Consider the following 24746-nt stretch of genomic DNA (forward strand, 5'->3'; position numbering starts at 1 on the left):
CTATACTGTCAAAAAACTTTCCTTCTGTCTCTCCTCAGTCTCTTTGTGTGTGTGTGTGCGTGTGTGTGTGTGTGTGTGTGTGTGTGTATTGATTGCCTGGAAATTTAATAACTGGGCATATAGCTCAAGAATTCCATTGTAATTTTCTAGAAACAGGCTCCCCCCCAACAGAGTGAGCATCCATCTCTCTCTCTCTCTCTCTCTCTCTCTCTCTCTCTCTCTGCGCTAGGGCTAGAGAGCACATAGTATTTCTTAGCAAACAGAATTGCCTAGTGGAGATAGAAATCCTCTTCATGAGACACTTTTTTTTTTTTTTTTTGACAACACTGCAGTTTTCTTTCACATCACTAGCAATCAGGCCCTAAGCCCCGTCTGTGACTAGGAAAGTTTTGCTTTTGACAGTTAGGAGTTAAATGTCTTCCATAGCCAAACTGTAGTCTCAATACTGTGCCATCAGCAGGAAAATCACCCCTAGGTCCCTGCATCCCTTTAAGCACCTATTCTGTCTCTGAAGACAGCACTTAATTAGTAATAGAAACAGCAGGCAATCTAGCACATTCCTTCCATTAAAGAAGACTTGCCTTTTATATAGTGTTTTCTAAATCCATTTTTTTTTGGGAGGGGGGTGCAGGTTCACAGGTCACACAAGTTTAGGAAGTCAAAGACAAATAGGCAGATGACTAGGGCTATTTGGGTAAGCATGGCTAGGACCAGAAGTCTAGTTTCTCTGGTCCCATGTCTTAGAGAGTCATACCTGCAGCCATGGGTGGCACATTTAACAGGGTGCCAGGACCCAGGAACTAGGGAGAGAAAATGGTCAAGGGGAGACCCCCACTGTTTTCTTCTCCACCCTGGGTGTCACATACAGAAGAAAAGGAGACTAAAGAAATGCCTTCTCTCACTTCTTATTTTAGATGGGTAACAGACTATCTTCAGCATGCACTCCTCTAGAGGGTATTTTAAAGCACTGGGACTCCTTCAACCATGAGACTTCAAAGAAAAACTGTCTCATATTCTATTGCACAAGGGCATGGCCTTTCGGCCTTTTTCAGGACAGACAAACCTGGCCTGCTGGGGGAGCCCTGATTTTAATATTACCCAACAGTTAGATCTTTTATGCAGACAAAAGGGCAAATGGACTGAGGTCACCTATATACAGACTTTCTCTGTCCTGTGAGACAACCCAGACCTTCACAAGTTCTGTAAAATGGACCCAGTTCTTTTAGCAGTCATGGCAGGTATGCCCACAGGGAATAGTTTCCCACAGCTAAAGCAAGTTCCAGAGGAACAATCTGAGAGAGCTACTGAATGTCCCAACCTTTTCACTTTCCCTCTAATTGTAACATCAGCTCCTCTATCTTCACTCTCTCCGGTATTATGTACTCTCCCTGTTTCCCTCTTACTTCTGCAGGAAATGCCAAATGGGAATACTGCCATAAAGGTTCAAATTCTCTTCTCATTACAGGACCTTAAGCAAATAAAGGGAGACTTAGGCCAATTTTCTAATGACCCCTATACAAATATAGAAATTTTCCAAAATTTAACTCAGGTGTTTGGCCTCACATGGAGAAATGTTATGTTGCTCCTAAGTCAGTCCCTCACTGCAGCTGCAAAACAGACACTTCTCCAGGCAGCAAAAAAATGCAGAGATGAGGAACATGCCCCTATAGCAGACCAAGGGGGAAAACAAGGAGATAGGGAAGGTGAGGAGGAAGTGGAAACTCCATTCCCACTAGGAAAAGAAGCAGGTCCAGTAGACAATCCTGATTGAAACCCCAATAACTCAGGAGATGAATAGAAAAGGAAGAACTTTTAAGTGGCATATTAAAGCGGCCACAAAAAAAAACAAAAAAAAACAAAAAAAAACAAAAAAAACAAAAAAAAAAAAACAGAGCCAAACCTCTTAGTTACTCAAAACTTTCCACAATAGACCAAAAACAGATGAGGATACCACAGCCTTTATGAAAAGGATGAGAGGGGCACTAATAAAACACACCTTTTTATCCCCTGATTCTGTTGAGGGACAGCTTATCCTGAAGGACAAGTTTATCACACAGGCAGCTTTCAATATTAGAAGACAACTACAGAAGCAAGCTATAGGATACAGAAGCAAGCTATAGGACCAGAAAGTACCCTAGAAAACCTCCTGAGAATAGCCACTTTTGTCTCTTACAATAAGAATCAGGAGGAGACCCAAGAAAAGGAGAGAAAATACAAGAGAAGAATAGAAGCTCTAGTAGCAGTGTTGCAAGCCTGCAAAGTCCGGGATCCATGGGGTACATCCACTAGTTGTTATCAGTGTGGCAAATCAGGTAATTTTAAGAAGGAATGCCCATGCAACGCGACAAAACCACCTTGACCCTGTTCAATATGTGGCAGAGATCACTGGCGATGGATCTGCCCCAGGAGACGAAAGTCACTGGGTTCAGAACTAGTCTCATAGGTTGTACAGCAGGACTGATGGGTCCTGGGCCTCAAACCCCCAGCTCCAATGACTCAGACTGTGCTACAGCACAGGATCCCTGGTGATTCTGGAAATTGAAAGAAGAAAGGTCGATCTCCTTCTCGATGCTGGAGCCAGTCTCTCTTTTCTTCTCTCTAATCCAGCCTCCCCTGTTCCCACAGCACGACCTTATAAGGTGTCTCAGAAAAAGAAACTCTAACCTGATATTTTTCTCAACCCCATAGCTGGAAATTGGGGGGACTTACTATTTACACCTGCTTTTTAAATTATGCCTCAAAGTCCCACTCCTTTATTAGAGATATTCTAGTTTACATGGGGGCCAGCATCCATGTAGCCCCATAACAAACTATTTGCTTCCCCCTGATGGAAATTAATTCAGAAGTGTTGGCAACTGAAAGAAGAATAGGCTAAACTATAACCACTAGGCCAGTTCAGATGTGTCTTAAATATCCCACTTCTTTTCTTAAACAGAGACAGTATCCCCTAAGGCCAAAGGCTAGGAAAAGGCTAGAAGCCATTATTAATAACCTAAATGTGCAGAGCTTCCTTAAGCCCTGTATTAGCCTTTGCAACACCCCACTATTAGGACTGCAAAAGCCCAATAATAATGGAGGCTAGTTCAGAATCTTCTCCTCACTATAAAGCTGTAGTTCCAATGATCCAGTGATACCTAATCCCCATACCCTGATAACTCAAATACCTGAGGGAACGAATGCCTTTTTCTGCATACCATTAAATCCTGACTTTGAATACCTGTTTTCCTTCAAAGATCCCTTTGGCCAAACTCCCCAGTTAACATAAATGGTGCTGCCTCAGGGATTTCAAGATAGTCCTCATCCCTATGGACAGGCAGCATCAACGGATCTCTCTGAATTCTCCCATCCTCAAGTTAGGTTGCTGTATGTTGATGATATTCTGCTACCTGTGCAAACTGAGAAAGCTTCTCGGGAAGGCACTGAAGCTCTTTTCAACTTGTTATCTAGCAGAGGATATAAGGTTTCAAAACCCAAGGCCCAGCTTTGCAAGACCTCAGTGAAGTACCTAGGTTTAGTGATGTCTGACGGGACCAGAGCATCAGAAGAAAGGATTAAGCTCATTTCCTCCTTCTCCCTCCCCAAAATCCTCAATCAGCTAAGAGAATTTGGGAGGGCATTACAGGATTTTGTAGACTATGGAACCCTGGGTATGGTGAAATAGCCCATCTGTTACATAACCTCATAAAAGAAGCTCAGAGAACCAAAACGCACCTTTTAACCTGAAAACCTTAAGCTCAAAAGGCCTTTGACCAGCTAAGACAAATAGCTCTCAGTCTTCCTGTAGAGGTGGCCTTCCACTTGTATGTATCAGAAAGGAAGAAAATGGCCCTGGAGGTTTTAACACAGGCGTAAGGACCAGCTCAACAGCCAGTGGGTTACCTAAGTAAGGAACTTGATTTTCTGGCTAAAGGATTGCCAGCATGCCACCAAGATATTGCCTCCATGGCTCTACTAGTCCCAGATGTCTCCAAGTTAACCCTAGGAAGTGATTTAACTGTTTATACCCCACATAATGTGGCAAAACTACTGTACTCTAGGGGGAGTTTGGCTAACAGATTGCCCACTCCTTAAATTTCATGCCCTGCTGAGTTGGAAAATTTCGACATCCAATTTAAGACTTTTTTTCTTGTCTAAATCAAGCCACCTTCCCTCCCAAGGAAACTGTGGAACCTAAGAATGACTGTGAACAAGTCATAATATAGACCTATGCAGCCAGGGAAGATCTCAGGGAAACTCCCCTAGAGAACCCAGAATGGTTCCTCTTCACAGATGGAAACTCTTTTGTAAAATAAGGAATCCATAAGACAGAATATGCAGTAGTCACTCTAAATGACATCAATGAAAGTGAGTCTCCCATTACAGGCACAAGTGCTCAATTAGCTGAGCTAATAGCTCTTACAAGAGAAACTGAATTAAGCAAAGGAAAGGCAGCTACTATTTACAATGATTCCAAGTATGCTTTCCTGGATCTCTATGCTCATGCTGCCATTTGAAAGGACAAGCATTTTTTAAATGGATTCCTAGAAAATATCACTGGGAAATTTATAGGTTAATTCAGTTTTCCTTCCACAAGAAATAGTAGTGATGCATTATAAGAAATATCAAAAGGGAACAGATGAGGTAGCCAAAGGAAATGGATTAGCTTATGAGGCAGCTAAGTCAGTGGAAAGGAAGTGTCAAGACATCAACACACCTCAAACCCCTCTAACCTGGGAAGGCTCCATAAGAGAAATTAAACCTCAGTACTCCCCTATAGAAACAGAATGGGCTACCTCTCAAGGGTATACGTTTCAGCACTCAGATTGGTTACAGTCAGAGGATGACAACCTCCACCTGCCAGCATCTAGCCAATGGGAAGTCCTTAAAATCCTTCATCAAGCTTTTCACTTAGGAAAGGATAAAACTTATCAATGTGCCCAGAGATTGTTTTCAAGACAGAACTTACTAAAAAACAGTCAAGCAAGTTGTTAATGCTTGTGAAGTCTATCTTTAAAATAATCTCCTGAACAGGCAACTCCTTTTTTCTCAAACCCAAGGAATAGGAAGTTATCCAGGGGAAGACTGGCAGCTAGACTTCACCCACATGCCAAAGGCAAAGGGCATTCAATACCTGCTGGAATTAGTAGATATTTTCACTAACTAAGTAAAGGCATTTCTATGCCATATAGGAAAAGTATCTGAGATAATAAAAGTGTTAGTTAATGAAATAATTCCCTACTTTGGTCTACCTAAGTACCTTCAAAGTGATAATGGACTCTCATTTAAGGCATCTGTCACACAAGGGGTTTCAAAAGCATTAGGCATAAAATATCATCTCCATTGTGCTTGAAGACCCCAATCCTCAGGAAAGGTAGACAAAATTAATGATATAATCAAAAGACACCTCAGAAAATTATTCCAAGAAACTTACCTTCCTTGGGTCACTATTCTCCCTATGGCCTTACTACAAATAAAAAATACCCCTTTCAAAATTAGGTCTTAGTCCTTTGAGACGCTCTACCGACAACTTTTTCTTACCAATGATCTTCTATTAGATCAGGAAACCTCTGTACTAGGTAAGCATATAATCTCTCTGGCCCAGCCTCAGCAAATACCACCACTATGTAAACCAGGAAATTTGGTACTGGTAAAGGTTGTCCTTTCTCTCTCTCACTTCCTATGCCCACACTGAGAAGGGCCTTAAACTATTCTTTTTTTCAAGGCCCTCATCACTAAAAGTTATAGGACCCGACTCCTGGATACATCACACTTAAGTCAAAGCCTGCAGAGCAGAAGGAGCAATCCCTGACAGCCCAGAAGGATGTCCTGAATATCAATGTGAAGAAATAGGAGATTTAAAGCTGAAAATCACAGAAGATAAGTAACTGACAACTCCTCATCTTACTCAGTCTCATCCCTACCTACAAAAATGCTTTTCGTAGGAATGACAAAGTATTTGGTCATTCTCTTTTTGAGATTCATTGCCAAACAGAACTTCTTTTTGATGGAAATTATTTACTATATCACCTGGTGGGAATTGTTATACTTACTCTATTATTTCCAGTAGGACTATATACTGTAGCATCTCAGGGTAGAATATCAGACAAAGAATCTCAATTACTATAGCAATTTTCTTAATTGTTCTTATAGCAGGAATAACAGTTACTAACAAAGTAAACAGACGTGTTTTACTATCACTAAATCTGTTAGGACTTTTTTATCAGGCTTAGTAATACATCACACCCTATGGCTCCTACAATAACAGCCATGGCCCATTTGTACAACAATAATTGTTGGGTCTGTCCTAAGCAGTTTGCTCAGTTCAATGACACTAAGGAAACTTCCAATGACCCAGAACTCACCATCTTAGGATTCGTTTTGTTAGATTTACCTTTAACCCTTGAAGACTTATCAGGCATTAATGGGACATGGTATGGGAGAATTTTTTACTGGGCAACTAAGTCCTCTCAGGAGAACACTCTGCCCCTACCGCCAAAGAACACTCTTCCCAAAGATAAGTTTCACACCCTTAGGCTGGGAAAAGTTGACCGAGTAATAACAAATGTCTCCCTCTGCTTTAAAAGCAGTGAGCAAGGACCATCCTTGGGAGATCTCAGATATTGTTAAAATCACACTTGTAACTAACTGCTGATAGTTCAAAGATTGGGGAGGAAAGCGCTACAGGGGAGATCTAAAACGATCAAAAACCCTAACGGGGGCTTTCAGAATCTAGCCTCTCCTTCTGGTTGAAAGTCCCAATGGGAGTGGCACATTCTAAGTAACCACCTGAACTACAATGTTAAAGAATAACACATGGGCCTTTCCAAACATACCTCTTGATGGAATTCCAGACCCTTGTATGATGTTTGCTAACAGTAGGGGCCTACAAATCTGTGGGATAACCAGAGACATCTGAATAACCCTTGCAACAGGATCATCTGAGATATTGGTCAAGGTATATATGTCTCTAATTTTTGAAACTCCATTTGACAGGCGGACCCTTCTCACTTGGCATGTCAAATTCCAAATGGCGTTATAAATGACTCTCCTAAATATGGATATCCTTATCCCAAGGATGCCCATATTATATGTAAAGTAGGGAAACTTCTGAGATAGGACAAAATTCTGCTAGTGTCTCACAAGCCAGAACTTACAACCATTCCTTCAAGAAACAGGGCTGTATTTTCTTTGGGGCACCTGGATACATTGAATCCTTTCAAGGCATTGGAAGGGAATTTGTACTATACTAATTCAACTACTACACTAGTAGTTCCCGATTTATTATTTTTAAATAATAGAAATAGCACATAAAAGTATTGAAACAGCTGCTTAAAGCTAGCAGAGCCTCAGTTTTGCAGGCTCAATTAAGGGACCTAATGCAAACTATTGTTTTCCATAACCCATGGTTCCCAGAGGAAGGTATGCTAGATGTAGAGCTTTGGAAAGAAGTGGGGAGAAATCTTAAACAATACCATGCACAAGGGCAATGGGTCCCAGTAACATCTTTAATGTTATGGGCATTAGTTAGGGCTGCTTTGGCCCTGCTCTGTACAGAAGAGCCTAAAAAGGGAAGGGAGGGGGAACCATCACCTACCTTACCACCTCCTTATCCTCCCTGAGCTCTGCCATTACTGAGTAAAAGTGCCACAGAGGAAACAGAGGTCTCCCCTGAGCCCCCTCCCCCAATAAATTGGAAAAAAATAGACAAGGGATATGCTACAGCTATGGGACACTCTCTTAGGCAAGCAGCCTTAGAAGGGCGGCTCTTAGCCTGCCTGGTAATGCAAGACTGACAAGACAACCAGGTATATGAACCCATTTGTTTTGACACTTATAGAGATAAGAAAAAACATTAGAGAAAATGAAGCTGCTAGTCCATTTATGAAAGGATTAAGTGAGGCCATAGCAAACAACTTACATATGATCTCATGGGACTGGTCAGTGCTAGCTAAAACAACTTCAGACTCCAGTCTATACCTTCTCTGGAGGGCAGTTTTGATGAATTATGCAAATAACAGACATTTTTCTAATATTGGCTATTATTATTCCTTCCCTACCCCTGGTGTGAGTCTCTCAAAATCCTATTTGTGTAAAATAGTGGTCTTTAAAGGGAGAGAAATTACAACGAGCCCAATTAGTTGAGGAGCAATTAAAAGCCTGCTATAATGAACCGTCTAACAGTCCCTAGAATTCACCCATTTTTGTCATTCCCAAAAGATCTGGCAAATGAAGACTTCTGCATCACTTACCGGCTATTAATGCTAATCTGCAACCTATGGTGCCTTTTCAACTGGGACTCCCTTCTCCCATGGTGATTCCTCAAAATTGGCCTATAGTTGTTATTGACTTAAAAGACTGCTTTTATACCATTCCTCAATAATGAAAGGCCAGATTGCCAAATTCATTGGAAAGTACTGGACAGTGCTACAATGCTGGACAGTGCCACAATGTATCAGTATCATGTAAATCAGGCTTTGATCTACAGTAGAAAAGAATTTTATAATTTCAAGATTATTCATTTTATGGATAATATTTTACTAGCAGCCCCAACAGAGCCAGTACTTTCAACTTTATATGCCTCTGTCCAAAGGAAAACACAGTTAAGAGGTTTAATCATAGCACCTGAAAACAAACAAATGTCTTCTTCTTGGAAATATCTTGGATACACACTAATTTCCCAGTCAGTAAGACCCCAGAAACTTAAATTAAATACTAGCAACTTACAAACCTTAAATGATTATCAGAAATTACTAGATGACATTAACTAGCTTTGCCCCACCTTAGGCATAACTACTGACAAATTATAAAACCTGTTTTCTATCTTAAAAGGCAATACAGCCCTTAAATTCTCTCAGGTATTTAAACCCCACAATAAACAAGAAAACTGAGGAAATAGAGCAAGCTATTTCTCACAGTCAACTAGATCGCATAGACCCAAAATATTACATTCAATTGTTTGTTTTTCCTATTAACGATTCCCCAACAGGATTAATAGGACAAATGGCCCTAGGGCTACGCTTCCTAGAGTGGGCTTTTACGCACATATTAGGACTAAAACACTGTCTTCCTATATGCAGCTTGTTAGTAAAGTCATCTATATGGGCCACAGATCATGTAATCTGTTGCCAGGTTATGACCCAAACATCATAAAAATTCCCCTGATTAAAAAGCAATTTGGGGAGGCTGAGGCAGGAGGATCACAAGGTCAGGAGTTCAAGACCAGCCTGGTCAGCACAGTGAAACCCCATCTCTACTAAAAACACATAAAATTGGTTGGGCATGATGGCGCATGCCTATAATCCCAGCTAGTCTGGAGGCTGAGACAGGAGAATTGCTTGAACCCAGGAGGCAGAAGTTGCAGTGAGCCAAGATTGCACCACTGCACCTAGATGACAGAGTGAGACTCTATCCAAACACACACACACACACACACACACACACACACACACACACACACACACAGCAGTTTAAAGCAGTCTTTCCCCTATCTCTATACCTTCAGAGAGCCGTGTCTGATTATGTAGGCCATATAGAGCATGCTCTTCCTGCTGACAAACTTCTTCAGTTCTTATCTCCTACTGCTGTTATTTTTCCTGCAAAAGTATTTCACTCCCCCATACCTAACGCTTTAATGCTCTTTAATAATGGCTCTGTTAAAAATGGAAAAGTGACTGTTTGGTGGGAACTGCAAAATTCCCTCACTCTGGATTTATGGAAACTCAGAGAGCTTAGGTTGGAGGCTTAATATTGGTCCTGAAAATGTTTTCTCCTCAGCCCATCAATATTCTTAGTGACTTTTCTTACTCTGTTTACTTGTTGCAGAACCTTGAGACAGCTGTAAGTAAGTCTACTCTAGGGCCCATTCTCTATGCCCTTTTTCTTCAGCTTCAGCAACTGCTAGATCTAAAAACACATCCTATTTTTATCACATATATTTGAGCCCAGAGTTCACTGCCTGAACCACTGGCATATGGCAATGATCAAGCAGAGCTGCAGGTTATGACATCACTTTTTGACCAAGCCACCCAATCACATCAATTTTTCCACCAAAATTGGAGAAACTTAACTAACCAATTTCAACTTAACCAAAGACTAGCTAAACTAATCATCCTACAATGCCCAGATTGCCAGCTCACAGGCACATCCTCTCCTTCAACAGGCATTAACCCTGGAGGACTAGAACTTAATCATTTATGGCAAACAGATGTCACACATGTCCCTGAATTTGGAAATCTAAGATTTGTACATGTATCCATTGATACCAATTCTCATCTAATTAGTGCACATGTTCTTTCTGGAGAGTCTACCTCATAGGTTTTTAAACATCTTCTTTTAACTTTTGCCTTTATGGGGTAGCCCACAAAAATAAAACTGATAGTAGTCCAGCTTATGTCACCTCACAATTTCAACAATTTTGTCACACATGGGATGTCTAACACTCCACAGGCATCCCATATAATCCCTAAGGATAGGCCCTAGTAGAACATGCCCACTCCACCCTTAAAAATATGCTCAGAAAACAAAAAAGGGGGAATATGAATAAGGACCCTGCAACACTACTAGGACAAGCCTTATTTATCCTTAATTTCTTGTATTAGACGACAAATTTCAATCAGCTATAGAAAAGCACTTTGCTAAAACCTCTCAAGACATAAAACCTGCAGTTTCTTGGAAAGATGTGAATAGTAATGTATGGTTTGGTCCAAACAATTTACTAACAAGTGGAAAAGGATATGCTTGTGTTCACACTCCCTCAGGCCCTCTTTGGATTCCAGCACAACACATCAAACCAAACCATGGCATGGCTAGGAAGCAATCCAATACTAGCAATGAAGGAAATGACCCTGCAGGACTTGCAGCCCCAGACATTGTGGCCTCCTAGGATAACACAAGCCCTGGACATTACCTGGGGAATGCTGAAAAAGACAACTCAGGAGGCTGAGCGAATCCTGCTCTGGACACAGATACCATTCACTCCAGATAATCTTTTTCTTGCCATGCTATCTGTCATACATTGCAACTTTCATAGGGTATTAAACTTCCTTTTTCTCTCACTCTGCCTGCAACCTGTACCTGCTACACTCTATTGAGCTTATCTCTTAGATCTGCCTTTTTTCTGTGTTGTTACCTAGGCAAACACCCACTTCTCAGCCTCTAATATTGCTTGGCTAAAAAGGATTAACATACCCCTGGCAGGGTCCCTCAGTAACGGCACACATTGGAGCAAGGTGCCAAGTAACACTACATGTCACTCCTTGATTGGAAAAGAATGTTACCAATTATACTTATGCTTGTCTTATGTTATTTAATAATTCTGGTATTCAAAACTTGAACACAACTTATAAACACTGAACCTGACAAACCTGTTGCTGTACACATGTGTACTCTTTAATCAACAAAACCTGATGCCAAAAACAGAAAAGGGGGAGATGTAGGAGATCAGTCAGGTGGTGGGAAAAATTACAGGAAAGACTCAAATTTTCTTGGAAGGCCAGGAATTTTTGCAAAGCTTTGGAAAAGAAGGAGCTGAAGGTGGCTGATATTACCCTCAGGCAATGGGCAAGGAGTAGGTACAAAGGAGTTTATCTAAATGTCTTGTTTACTCATGTTGCCCTAAAACTGACCTTTGCTCATCTGCATGCATAACTGCTCCCTGAAAGGAAGACAACAATGTTAATTACCCACACATTGAGCTGGATCCAGGCTTTCAGCATTATGTCTGTACTGAGTACTGAATAAAAGTGAGCGGTACCAGCTTATCAAGACCACTCACTCTCTGGACAGTCCCCTAGCTCTTTCCCTGCATATCTGTGTCTGAGTACTTCTCTTATCTGTTGCTTGGCCAGAGTCTGCAGCACAGACTGGACAAGTGATTACAAACCAGGTCCATTCAACCTGGCAGTTCACACCCATTTCTCTTTGTCACTACGTATGCCAGATATCACTGCTGCCTCCAGATGACTTCACCTGTGCAGGATATCATGGTGACCTGCATTTGCAAATTAAAAGGCGAGCGTGGGAAGGCTAGTTTTTTCATGAGCTACATAAATGACACTGATGGCCAAACTAATCCTCTGGGCCCTATGCAAAACAGACACCACCTCCCCCAGCCTCCTGATGTAACCAACTGCTTTCTGCCCCACATCAGGATTTTCTCTCCATTTGGAGCCCCACTTTTTCTGCCTAAGTATGGGGAGGTTTTTTCCTTCTTTCTTATTAACTTCTCTGCTCCTTAAAACCACTTAATGTGTGACCATGTCATTTATCTAGACAGCGCAAGACAAAGGACCCTTGTGTTCCTCTAGTCATTGGAGCCGTATCACTTTGTAAAGCATATCTCATCAACTCAGAGCCAATGGACCACAAGGAACCAACAATATAACCTAGAATATGATATATCGTGAAGGAAATAAAAATATTTCACCCTAAGATATGATTGTTTCAGATATTTTAAGATGGATATTTAGAAGGACCAAATTATGTGGGAAATATTAACATCTGTAGAGAAAATCTGCATTGATTCAATCAGATTTTCTCTGAGGCCCTCCCCTATCTGAAAGTGAAGATTAACTGAGAGTCTCACATCTTTATAGGTCTGAAAGAAACATTTACCATTTGTTCTCTGTGAAGGCTGCTGTCTGTGAGGTTTCATCTACATAACAAAAGCACTTTAGCTAGCCAGGTCTTCTTTTCTCTCACGCTCATAACCTGTCTTGCCACCATAACTTAATTTAGCACCATGGTCTGGTTTTGGCCATGGCCCAAGCCCTCATTCTTTCTGTAACCTCAGGACGTTATCAAAGCATAAACTATCTGGCCATTTCTTTGAGATCTTATATATATATATATATATATATATATATATATATATATATATGTTTTGGGGTACATGTGAAGAACATGCAACACTGTTGCATAGGTACACACATGGCAGTGTGGTTTGCTGCCTGCCTTCCCCTCACCTGTATCTGTCATTTCTCCCCATGCTATCTCTTCCCACCTCCCCACCACCCTGTCCCTACCCCATTTCCCCCCAACGGACCCCAGTGTGTAGTGCTCCCCTCCCCATGTCCATGTGTTCTCATTGTTCAACACCTGCCTATGAGTGAGAACATGTGGTGTTTGATTTTCTTTGTAAGAGTTAATAAGTTTGTATGCCTTTTCTCCAGTCAACTGCCTTTAGTCAGCTGATTTTCAGAGAACCTTTAGTGAGTGAAGGGGAGGTTTTCTCTCAGCTACTACAAATTGAAGTAACAATTCAGTCTGAAAATCCTTAGCTAGTATGGCTATACTAAATAAGAGGCAACATTTTGAGATACACAGAGATTTGCACTACTGTGGGGAGACAAGCTGAAATAAATATTTTCCGTTACTTGTCAGGATTTGAGTTCGGAATTAAAATTATGTTGACTGAAGATATTATTTTAATGTAATGCTCCTTATATCTCTATGTTTATGAACTACATATCTTCCTCATCAGAATTTCTAAGTGATCAGAGGAAAGAATTAATTGTGCCTCTAATGCCTTTACTGAAATGTCATACTGAGGTCTCTGAAAATCTAACGTATCTGGTAGAGTCTGAAGCAAAGAGGATCCTATCACAAGAGCAAATGTACAAAAAAATAAATAAGGAGGTGAATCAATGAGGTTATAAAAATTGATAAAGAATTTTTTTTTTATGTTCTGTGGTATATATTTCAATGGTGCCGGTTTCTTCATTGTGTGCACTGTGTGAGGCATTGTATTCATTATGTGAGGCCACTCAAAACACTGCAGGAAGTGCAAGTTTCCTCCTATCCCCACTCTGCCATAATATGCCAGTAGCTTTGAGAATACTCATCCATGCCCCAGTTATCATCACAACAAAACAGGTACCTTGACGTTTATTAAACCACAAAGTAGGTTGGGCTTATTAAGCTAGAATGAGAATGAGAATTTCTGTTTATTCTCCATAATATGTGAAGCAGATGTGCAGTTCTGTATCCCATATTTTATGTAGAGAAATATCAGTATTTTTTCTATAAAAATCACTGAGCCTACATGTTATCATTTATTATTGAGCAGGTAGGTGTTTTTATTGGAGTTTCTTCTCACAGGAGGTAAGAACCCAAAAGGAAGATGGAGTGTATATGGACTTCCCTACATTGCAGTTCAGTCAAACAGAATGAGAAGCTTCCAGTTCAAAAACAGATGATCGAAACACTTGAACCCATCTGCCTCCCACAGTATCACTGACCTAATTAAGTACATATGCAAAAGAGGAATAACAGTTACATTAATTACTTCACAGGTTCAAGTATTCAAATAACAGCTTAAAAACAAAAGAAAAGGAAAAGAAAAATAAACTAGAAAATAAAAAGGAATTAATAAAGCAAAAGCTTTCATTTAATTCACTTTGAAACATACATTCTGATCTCAGCTATACTGGGAAAAATTAAATTAAAAAATTCTGCTTCAGCTTGCATCAGTAACCCAGAAGCATCCAAGACCGCATGAGTAGCAGCCCAATCTTATTTCTGAAATTACAGAAAACTGTTTTTGCTTGTTTCTGTTGATAGAGTAAAGATTAGGGATAGAGATTAAAGCCTAGCAAGACAGGGAACAGACAGTCTGATATGAAATGGGAGGTGAATGGGAAAGGGGATCTTCAGCAGCGTGGATGCAGAAACAACAAGGTAAGACTAATGACGGCAAGGATGAGTAAGCACACTGAGGTTTTGAATGTAAGCGGCAAGGAACTCAGAGATACGTATTTGGAAGTATTAGGACAAATTACAGCATCACCCACACTGATTAGCTGATTGTAGTAAGACTGAAGTGGGGAGAAGCAAAAGCAACTTAAATAAAATAAACATATTATGTTTCAAACTGGATTGGGTCAAACATACAATGAGATAGGGCCCTTAGGGAAAAATCAGTAGATCTAATAGAAAAATTCTGACAACACAAATTCAGGAGAAAAAAGGAACAAGGAGTTATAGGATAATGATACATGCAGGATTTATTGGCATCCGGAATGTTTATACACCTAATAGTTTACTTATATATATTTAAGTGATGGATGAAAACTTTGTTATTAACATCTCTCAAAAATTTAAGTCAAAGTTGTAAGTACTTTTATTCCACGTAGACACAGTCTCTGAAACTGTATATGCACCACATATTCTCTAAGATATGTTAAAGGATAGAAATGCTGCATAGAATAAACTGTGCAGTAAAAAAAATCAGGAGGTTTAATTTTATTGATTCACTGAAACACACACACACACACACACACACAGGAAAAGTTATAGAAAATTTTAAGACTGGGAGTCTGGACCAATCTGTTTGCTCATTTTAACAGGTATATTAAATGTGGGAAAGTTCATATTTTTCAAAATAGAAAATCAAGATGCACCAATTTTCTAATGTTTTTCCAGTTGTTGCTTTATTTACATTACCTCTATATAATTTTACATTAAAACTCATGTTTTAAATGAGCAGAAAGAAGAACAAGTGTGCTGTTTATTTAGACAGCCTTTTGAAGTCTTATTCTTTTAAACCTATACCTAATGTTTTGCCTGAGAAATGGACATAATTCTATATATCAAGATAAATCAAAGATATATCAAGTGAAATGTGTTACATGAAGGGTTTGCTATTTGCCATGTACAATTCAATGTTTGCTTTATGTGTCTGTCTTTTTTTTTTTTTTTTTTTTTTTTTTTTTTTGAGATGGAGTTTCACTCTTGTTACCCAGGCTGTAGTGCAATGGCACGATCTCGGCTCACCGCAACCTCCGCCTCCTGGGTTCAGGCAATTCTCCTGCCTCAGCCTCCTGAGTAGCTGGGACTACAGGCACGTGCCACCATGCCCAGCTAATTTTTTGTATTTTTAGTAGAGATGGGGTTTCACCATGTTGACCAGGATGGTCTCGATCTCTTGACCTCATGATCCACCTGCCTCTGCCTCCCAAAGTGCTGGGATTGCAGGCATGAGCCACCACGCCTGGCCGTGTCTGTCTGTCATTTTAACTGATACATTAGAATATGTAGGGATAGCCTAGCATTATTGCCATAACTTTCAATGGTGAAAACCTCAATTACTTTTGTACCAACTTAATACCTCTTAAAAAATCATTTATCCAGCATGCATCTCAGAAAGACTGTTGTTTCACCTAAATTATCACATAAACCAAGTTAAATCTTGGTCAAATAGTAAAAGCAACTCAGTTCATAAAAGTTCAGAAAAAAAATTTAATATATACCTGTCTTCAATATTACATGCCCTTATTTGTATTGGTCATACACGTATATAAAGAGTTCACTTCTCTTTGGTAGAAATATCACTGTTATTTTTTCCTGTATTAATTCATTTGTGTTTCTTATGTAAAAATATATTTTAAAATCTTTTATTCAGTAATTTATTTAGTTTTCCCTCTAAGAATGAAACTGTGGTGAAACTCAATGTACTGAAATCCAATTGCACAGGAAAACGGTGAGAAGTTGCTTAGCATCAGCATGTGTAAAAATAAAGAAAAAATAATCACCTTTGGGATTTTTGGCAACAGTACACTCAGTGATTAGACATGGTTATATATTCTCCCAGACCAGCAAATGTGGTCCTAGACTGCATTAAGAGAATTATTATTTAAGAACAAAGGAGGAAACAGACTAGCCATTCTACTCAGTTTGCTCTCATATATCAACAATTTAAATGCATGTTCTTTTACCTTAGCAAAGTAAGAGAGAGTAGACTTTTACACTCAGATAGCATGGCCTTTTTATCATGTTCTAGGAATGGCCTCATGAAAAAGCTGGAGCTATTGTTCAATCTCATCTGCATGTATGTTATTTCACAATCATACATATTTAATTATTTGCATTTTATCTTATAGATATGTTTTCCTAGATGGTTCACTGCTAGGAAGTGATGCTCAAAATTAAATGTTATAAGAGCTGGTATCTTATACTGGCCACCAGGCACCTGTACTTTCAAAATTCTTCCAGATCAAGGACATAAGTTCAATGCATGGAACACGGAAATTTTCTCTTAAAGACATCCAGATTTACTGCTAAAAAAATATTGACTTCCTGCAGGCAATTTGTTCAATTCTACAATCTACAGCTGGATTGAAGAAAAAGGAAATGTAATTTGAATTTACAACTAATATGTCAGACACCATAAAAAGTAATATCATTCATAACATTTCTGGGAAGATAAATATTATTACTTCCATTTCTTCAGTAGTTAAGGAAGGGCATTTCAAAGGCACTAAGTAACTTGACAACTTACACACCTAGTAAATGGCAGAAATGGAACGCAAAATATTGTGTCTGATTTACTTAGACTTTCCCAGAAGTCTTCTGGAGGGTCCACCAGAGAGAAACAATATTTAACCAATACTGAGAATGAGATTAATTTTCTGTCAAGAGAGATCTAGCGACAATGAATACACTTGGTCTAAACTACGTGACCCGCAGAACATTCACCACTATTACAAGGGACAAGAAAAGATCTAGACACTGAATCTCAGAACCTCACCTTCCTCATCACCACTGGTAAGAAAGCTTCTAATACTCAGCCTTTCTACCAGCTTCTTCATTGCATCCCCAGGAATTAATCTTATAATTCTCATTGTTTTAGGTCATCTAAGACAAAATTCACAAGCTAAATGCAAACATTCATGTCTTCCTTAATCTTTTACACTTCACTTTTCTAAGACTCTGTTTATTCCCTAATCTAACCCATTCTCCGACTCATGTTCAACTCTAGACATTCTAATTCATCGTCTATCATTTGCAAAATCCCCTAAAATCTCAACCTCATCTTGAAACTTATTTTTACCTTATTGCTCTAAACCTAATTCAACCTAGAAAATGTCTTCTGCAATCCTCTTACCTGGTGAATTTTTTTTTCCCCCACAATCTATATATTACTTGTATTGGAGGTAAATGTTCTACACTTTACTACAGGTTCAATGTCTTTATCCTCTGCTACTCTCTAAAAATGCTCATTTTTGAAAGAAACCATAACATATTTCTCCTAAATTATTCTTTAGATTATAAACAGTAACATTTTCTCTCTTCAACACTGCAACTAACGTAATTCTTAAAATTTTAATAGACACATTAAATATTTGTCCATTATTCTGACCTCTTAATTTATAAACTGTTTTCAAAATAGCTTTTTTTTTTTCTGCCAATATCATGGACAAGAAAAGTCTTTTCTATTGTCTTCTCCAGGTTTACCAAAATTTACTAATAAGAGGTAGATTATTAGGTGAAAAGGCATAGAGATATATTTGATCATAGTTCTATGTGGCAAGATAGCCTTCAAAATGAAGACCCAAAGATACAGGAAAAACTGCCCATTTTTATGCTTAGGATCAACAAAGTATAAATAGCTATGTAGAAATATGATTGGACAAAAAGTATATAATTTAATGCTAATAGATTGAGTGAGAAAACCCAGAAAGCCCTGTCTGCCTAGATTTTTCTTGGCCCGCTCTGTGCATGCATTTTTTCTTTCTGAGTATGGGGCAGAACCCTGTCTGGAACAGGGGTCTTATGACCCACAGTCAAGCAAGGTAGGCCAGATATTTTATTTATAGCCAATTTTAGCAGAGAAAGTTATGGGAAAGTTAGAGTAATACTTTTAGGTTTTATGACTGGTTTGAGGAAAAATGGGTTCCAGTTTCTGTGACCTGCCTTGGAAGGAGGGATTCTAGTTTCCATGATTTACACTGTGGGAGAATGGGACTGACAGAGAGGAGGACAGGTAAAGGTCAGAGAAAAACATTGGCTTTTGAAGCTACTTCTGAGGCTTTGATTTTTGGATCTTGTTTTCTGAGTCCCAACATTCCCCAGTCTGAAATTTTTCCAAGAAATTTTATAGTCCAGAAATTGGATTAGTGGGTTTTCTTATAAGTCACTGAAACAGTGTATCCATCCCAAGTGTAGGCCAGACCACGTCAACAGTTAGTTGCCATGATAATTTTTTCCTAAGTTTATACCAACTTATCAAGCTTTAGCTTGTAGGACTTCTGGAAAAAGCAGTTTTAATTTCAGTTATTCTAAGAAAGATTTTTTTTTTAAAGGAAAACATTGGTTTAGATACTTGTAGACAGGAAATGATTAAGAATTCTATCTAAATGGTGGAAAATAAAAAATCAAAAATAATGAGCAAGGTGACATCTAATAACTGGTATACTATAGCTGTCCTTTGAAACATACTTTTCCTTCAATATCACATTTCCATCAAAAGCAAAACACAGTTGAACACATTTATATATAACAAAGTTTTAGTTTCATTATACTTGGTCCGATTATTTGCGTAAAGTACAAGACTAGTAACTTGCTATATAAGCTCTTTTTGTTTGCTTTTTTAGAATTTCTTTATAAGAAATCTCATATTAGACTTTTAAAAGCCTCAAGGCTAGGAAGCCAAGCCAAGGATTTTTATATTAAACTATGCTTATAATAAGAATAGGATTAATTTCTCTCTTCTCAAGGTTGGAAATATGTTGAGGTTCCTACGTATGTCAGAAAGTGACATTCTTCACTTATATCAGGTCAAGAACCTTGTAGAGAAACCATAAAAGGAAGGTATAAGGACAGTCTTTCTCAGGGGCTTCTTATTTGCTTTATAAAATTAACGTTAATTTTTCAAGGCAATCTGCTCATATCCAAAAATATGACCATTCCAGTCAAAGCCTTGGCAAAATAACCAGTATCTCCAATTTTATCCTGTTACAAATAAAAGCAGATACCAACTGAATTTATGCAAATAACAATATTGTCATAAATTAAGATTTATCTTGAATAGTTTCCAAATTATAGAGAAATCAGGTAGAGAAGAATATAAATATTTCGATTTTACTCCCAAAAGTATATTTTACCCAATTTTTGTAAGCTACAAATAGTCTAAAGGAAAAAAAAATTTTTGACTCTGGAAAACAGGACATAAAAATAATCATCAATTTTTTAAACAAAAAGGTCATGATAAAAATCATTCAAATCTTATGATAGTACAGTCCCATATCATTAACTCCTGTTCTGTGTGATCTTGGATTGGCAATCTTCATGAACACATTCACTATTTAATTAGAATACTTGAAGTTTTTAACCTATTCTAATCATATGATCTTCAAAGTTATCATTAACCTGTATTTCAAAGTATTTGTCAGCGTTGTTTTCACAAATTTCCTTAAAGAAGCAAATTTGGACTGTACCTGATTATAAACTGCTTTGTGAGAAGTATCAACGTAAAGCAATAACTGTCTGTGTAAGGTATGTAGACCAATGGAACAGAATAGAGAGCCCAGAAATAAGGCTGCACATCTATGACCATCTGTTCGTCAACAAAGCTGACAAAAACAAGCAGTGGAGAAAAGACTCCCTATTAATAAATGATGCTGGTATAACCAGCTAGCTATGCAAAAGACTGAAGCTGAGCCCCTTTTTTACACCATACACAAAAATCAACTCAAGACAGATTAATAACTTAAATGTAAAACATAAAACTAAAAAAATCCTGGAAGACAATGTAGGCAAAACCATCCTAGACATATGCATGGCAAACATTTCATGACAAAGACACCAAAAGCAATCACAGCAAAAGCAAAAATTGACAAGTGGAATCTAATTAAACTTAAGAGCTTCTGCACAACAAAAGAAACTATTAGCAGTAAAAACAGACAACCTACAGAATGGGAGAAAATATTTGCAAACTATGCATCTGAAAAAGATCTAATATTCAGAACTTATAAGGAACTTAAACAAATTGACAAGAGAAAAACAAACTATTGAAAAGTGTGCAAAGTGCATGAACATACACTTCTCAAAAGAAGATATACATAAGCCTGAGAAACATATTTATAAAGCTCAACATCACCAACCATTAGAGAAATGCAAACCAAAACCACAATGAGATACCATTTCATACCAGTCCAAATGACTACAATGAAATAGTCAAAAAATTATAGATGCTGTCAAGGTAATGGAGAAAAGTGAACACTTATACACTGTTGGTGTGAGTGTATATTATTTCTATCATTATTAGAAGCAGTATGGTGATTCCTCAAAGAGCAAAAAGTAGAACGGTCATTCAACCAAACAATCCCGTTACTGGGTATATATCCAGAAGAATGTATTCTACCATAAAGATACACACACGTGAATGTTCATTGCAGCACTATTTGCAACAGCAAAGATAGGGAATCAACCTAAATTCCTATGCATGACAAACTGGATAAATAAAATGTGATACATCTACACCATGGAATACTATGCAGCCCTAAAAAAGAACAAGAGTATATCTTTTGCAAGAACATAGATGGAGCTAGAGGCTATTACCCTTAGCAAACTAATGAAGGGACAGAAAACCAAAAACTGCATGTTCTCACTTGTAAGTGAGATTTAGATGATAGGAACATATAAACACAAAGAAAGAAACAATAGACACTGGAGTTTACTTGATAAGGGAGGGTGGGAGAAGAAAGAGGAGCAGAAAAGGTAACTACTGGGTACTGTGCTTAATATCTGGGTGATGAAATAGTATGTACAAGGAACCCTCATTACACATGTTTATCTATGAAACTTTCACATGTACCTTAAAGCCTGAAAGTTAAGAAGAGCAATAAATTAGTTAAAAAGAAAAAAGAAGAAAAGAAAAAGAAAAAAAAAGCCTTAAAAAATTGTTTGTGTGTAACAAACTCTTAGAAATGGTTAAAGGAAAAATTTGCAACAAAATGTGATTATTTCTGTAGCACACAATTTAATGTAATTATTACTGATAACATGTACAAAGATATATCAGAATTTTCAGACTCACATACAATTTTGAAACAAATATATGTTTGTTTCAAGTATATTTAGGAATAAAAATGCAGTTGTGTTACATAAATATATTGCCTAGTGGTAAAGCCTGGTCTTTTAAAGTACCTTTCACCCAAATAATATACATTATATCCTATAGGTAGTAATTCATCCTGGAACATATTTAAATAACACACTTTTACAAATATAACACAAAGAGTGTTAATCATTATTTCCTATTTGACAATGCTTCTCATATTACTTGAACATATCAAGTGAGTTTAGTATATCTTTCTTAGACTTCCAGGGGCTTTAATATCAAAAAGTTAGTTTGTGGTCAAATAGGCTGAATTTATAATTTCAAATTTTAATTTTGGAAAGTTCATCAAATATCAAAAGTTTAAAACACTTGCTCAAAATAGGAACACAAATCACTAAAATAATAGTCATCCATTGTCCAAAGTGATCTTACATATAATATCATTACATATAATAATTTACATCTTTCATGAAGCAAAACCTTTTGTGCTTTGATAGAGAGGAGATTCAGTTTCCCAATCATAAGACCTAATAAAGACACCGTAAGGCAAAATGAATACGTCTCTCACTGACTTCCCCCCCCCCTTTTTTTTTCTTGTCATTTCCTCAAAAGGTAAACAAAAATCTTTTGCTATCAGTTATTAACACTACACGAAAATTTTGTACGAAAGAAAAACTGACTTTTACCTTGGTATTGGTGTATTATTTAGATTAAAGCTAATTTTAATAAAAACCTATAAACAGGTCCATCACTCTTCATCAGTTTTTACCACAAGATGAGAATTTCATATATCTTTTACAAACTCATACAATTTTTAAAAACTGTTTTTGACTTTTTATATTTAATTTTATCTATTTTTCATTTAATTTAAAATAACTTGTATAAATATCTAAACTAGGCAAAATTACATTCCTTGTAATAAAAACCGTATTTTTGTGTTTTTCTAAGCTTTTTTAACAACAGCACATTTTAATTTTTTTATATACGTTTTCAATATAGAATTGTTTGTAAATATCTGGCAATTTTAATTACATATAATATTTATAATGTTAACTCTTTGTAACATTTATTTTCAGTGAGAAACCTAGTGAGCGATCAATTTTAATCGTGTGCCAGATGCAAATGCCAGTACAAAGGACAAAGTCTGCAGAAACTAATCCCTTCTAGCATGGCCAAAGGGCACAGCTGGATGAGGGAAGATGGAGCCCAGCTGTTGTTCCCAAGCCTTATTATGACTGCTTGTCTGTATCTCAGAATGCAAAAGCTCAAATCCAAAAACATAAGTTCATAGACATATTAAGTATTAAAAATATCACGCAATGTACAGTACTACGGCTTTCATACGTAGCTGTGACAGTATAAACCTATCTGACCAGTAGACACAGGCACGTATTTCTAAACTTCTGAAGCCATTTCTATTTTTCCACCAAATTACAAACTATCTAATTTACCGAAGATTACTACATGAACTTGAAAAGCATTTGGGCTTATTTACTTAATTATGAGTACTCATTTATTTTGAAGTCAAATTGATATTATATAGACAATATATAAACATAGAAATGTACATACAATACAGATAAAGAATTTATAGCTTTGATTTTAACATTTCAAATATGAGACCAGGAAAACTTAATTTAAGGAAGCTAGATTTAAGCTGTGCCTTTGTAAATGGAAAAGATCAAAGTTTATCTGTCCTTCATGGCCAAAGCCCTTACTGAGTTTTGGAGAAAATAAGGTAGCAAATTTACATATCAAAGCACAGAGAGTAAATGTAAGCTTTTTTAAAAAGGAGTTTCTGCCACACATTGGCTTACACCTGTAATCCTGTAACTCTGGGAGGCAAAGGCAGGTAGAATGCTTGAGCTCAGGCATTTGAGATCAGCCTGAACAACATGGTGAGATGCTGTCCCTACAAAAATTAGCCAGGTATGGCAGCTGGCACCTGTAGTCCCAGTTTCTTGGGAGGCTGAGGTGGGAGGATCACTTGAGCCTAGGAAGCAGAAGTTTCAGTGAGCCAAATCACAACTACTTCACTCCAGCCTGGGTGACAGAGGGAAACCATTTCTCATGGAAGAAAAAAAAAAAAAAAAAAAGAGTTTATGTATGTTAGAGGAAGATTAACAATGGATTTGCACGTAACACAAAATCATAGAAAGTTACCAGAGGATTTTATAAGGAGAAAAATTGTATTTAGAAGGTAACTTTTAATATAGTCTTTTTTCAACTGGACCACTGAGCTCAGGGTAGAACCCATCAATGAGCAAAGCTGAAAAAACATTTGTAGATTTTAAAGAGTAATAATGTACACATGTGAAGTGTAGGCACAGCTGGAAGGCAGAGTAGTTAGATCTTGAAAAATCAAGGATTCCTCTTTTACGTTGAATCCCGGGTCCTCAAAAAGAAAGAAACACCATGGGACAAGGCCATTCAATGCTTTTACAGTGCACTTTGCTACAAAGGTATTTTTTTGAATGTTTAAACTGTGCCTTTCTTACCTAAATGTACAAAACAATGAGTAGCCCCTTATAGTAATACAGTAACTATTTATTACAGCTACTGTTAGCCACTTCCAAAACTGTAGTTTTTATCAGTGACTAGCAAGCCATTATTCATACAAAGGGGAAGTTTACTCCAACAGTAAAAGTATTTGAGGCACCCCTAGAAGCCAAGGAGATCAGGGCATGCAAGAGAGCAGAATTTTAGATCTCAGAGGAACCTGCTCATGACTCTTGAAATTTGACAATAAAAAAAAAAAAAAAAAAAAAAAAAAAAGGATTCCACAAAGGACCTAAATAGTAAAAATTCCTCAAAGGGTCTGAGTCTAGGGGACATCTAGGTTCTTTCTTTTAGTAGTGAAGATGGAAAAGAGATGAAAATGTAGAGAGAAGTAAAACTGAATGGAAGAACTTTTTTTTTTTTTAAGGAA

The sequence above is a fragment of the Saimiri boliviensis genome, chromosome 7 (genome assembly GCF_048565385.1).
Source record: "Saimiri boliviensis isolate mSaiBol1 chromosome 7, mSaiBol1.pri, whole genome shotgun sequence".
In the NCBI taxonomy this organism is placed as follows: Eukaryota; Metazoa; Chordata; class Mammalia; order Primates; family Cebidae; genus Saimiri; species Saimiri boliviensis.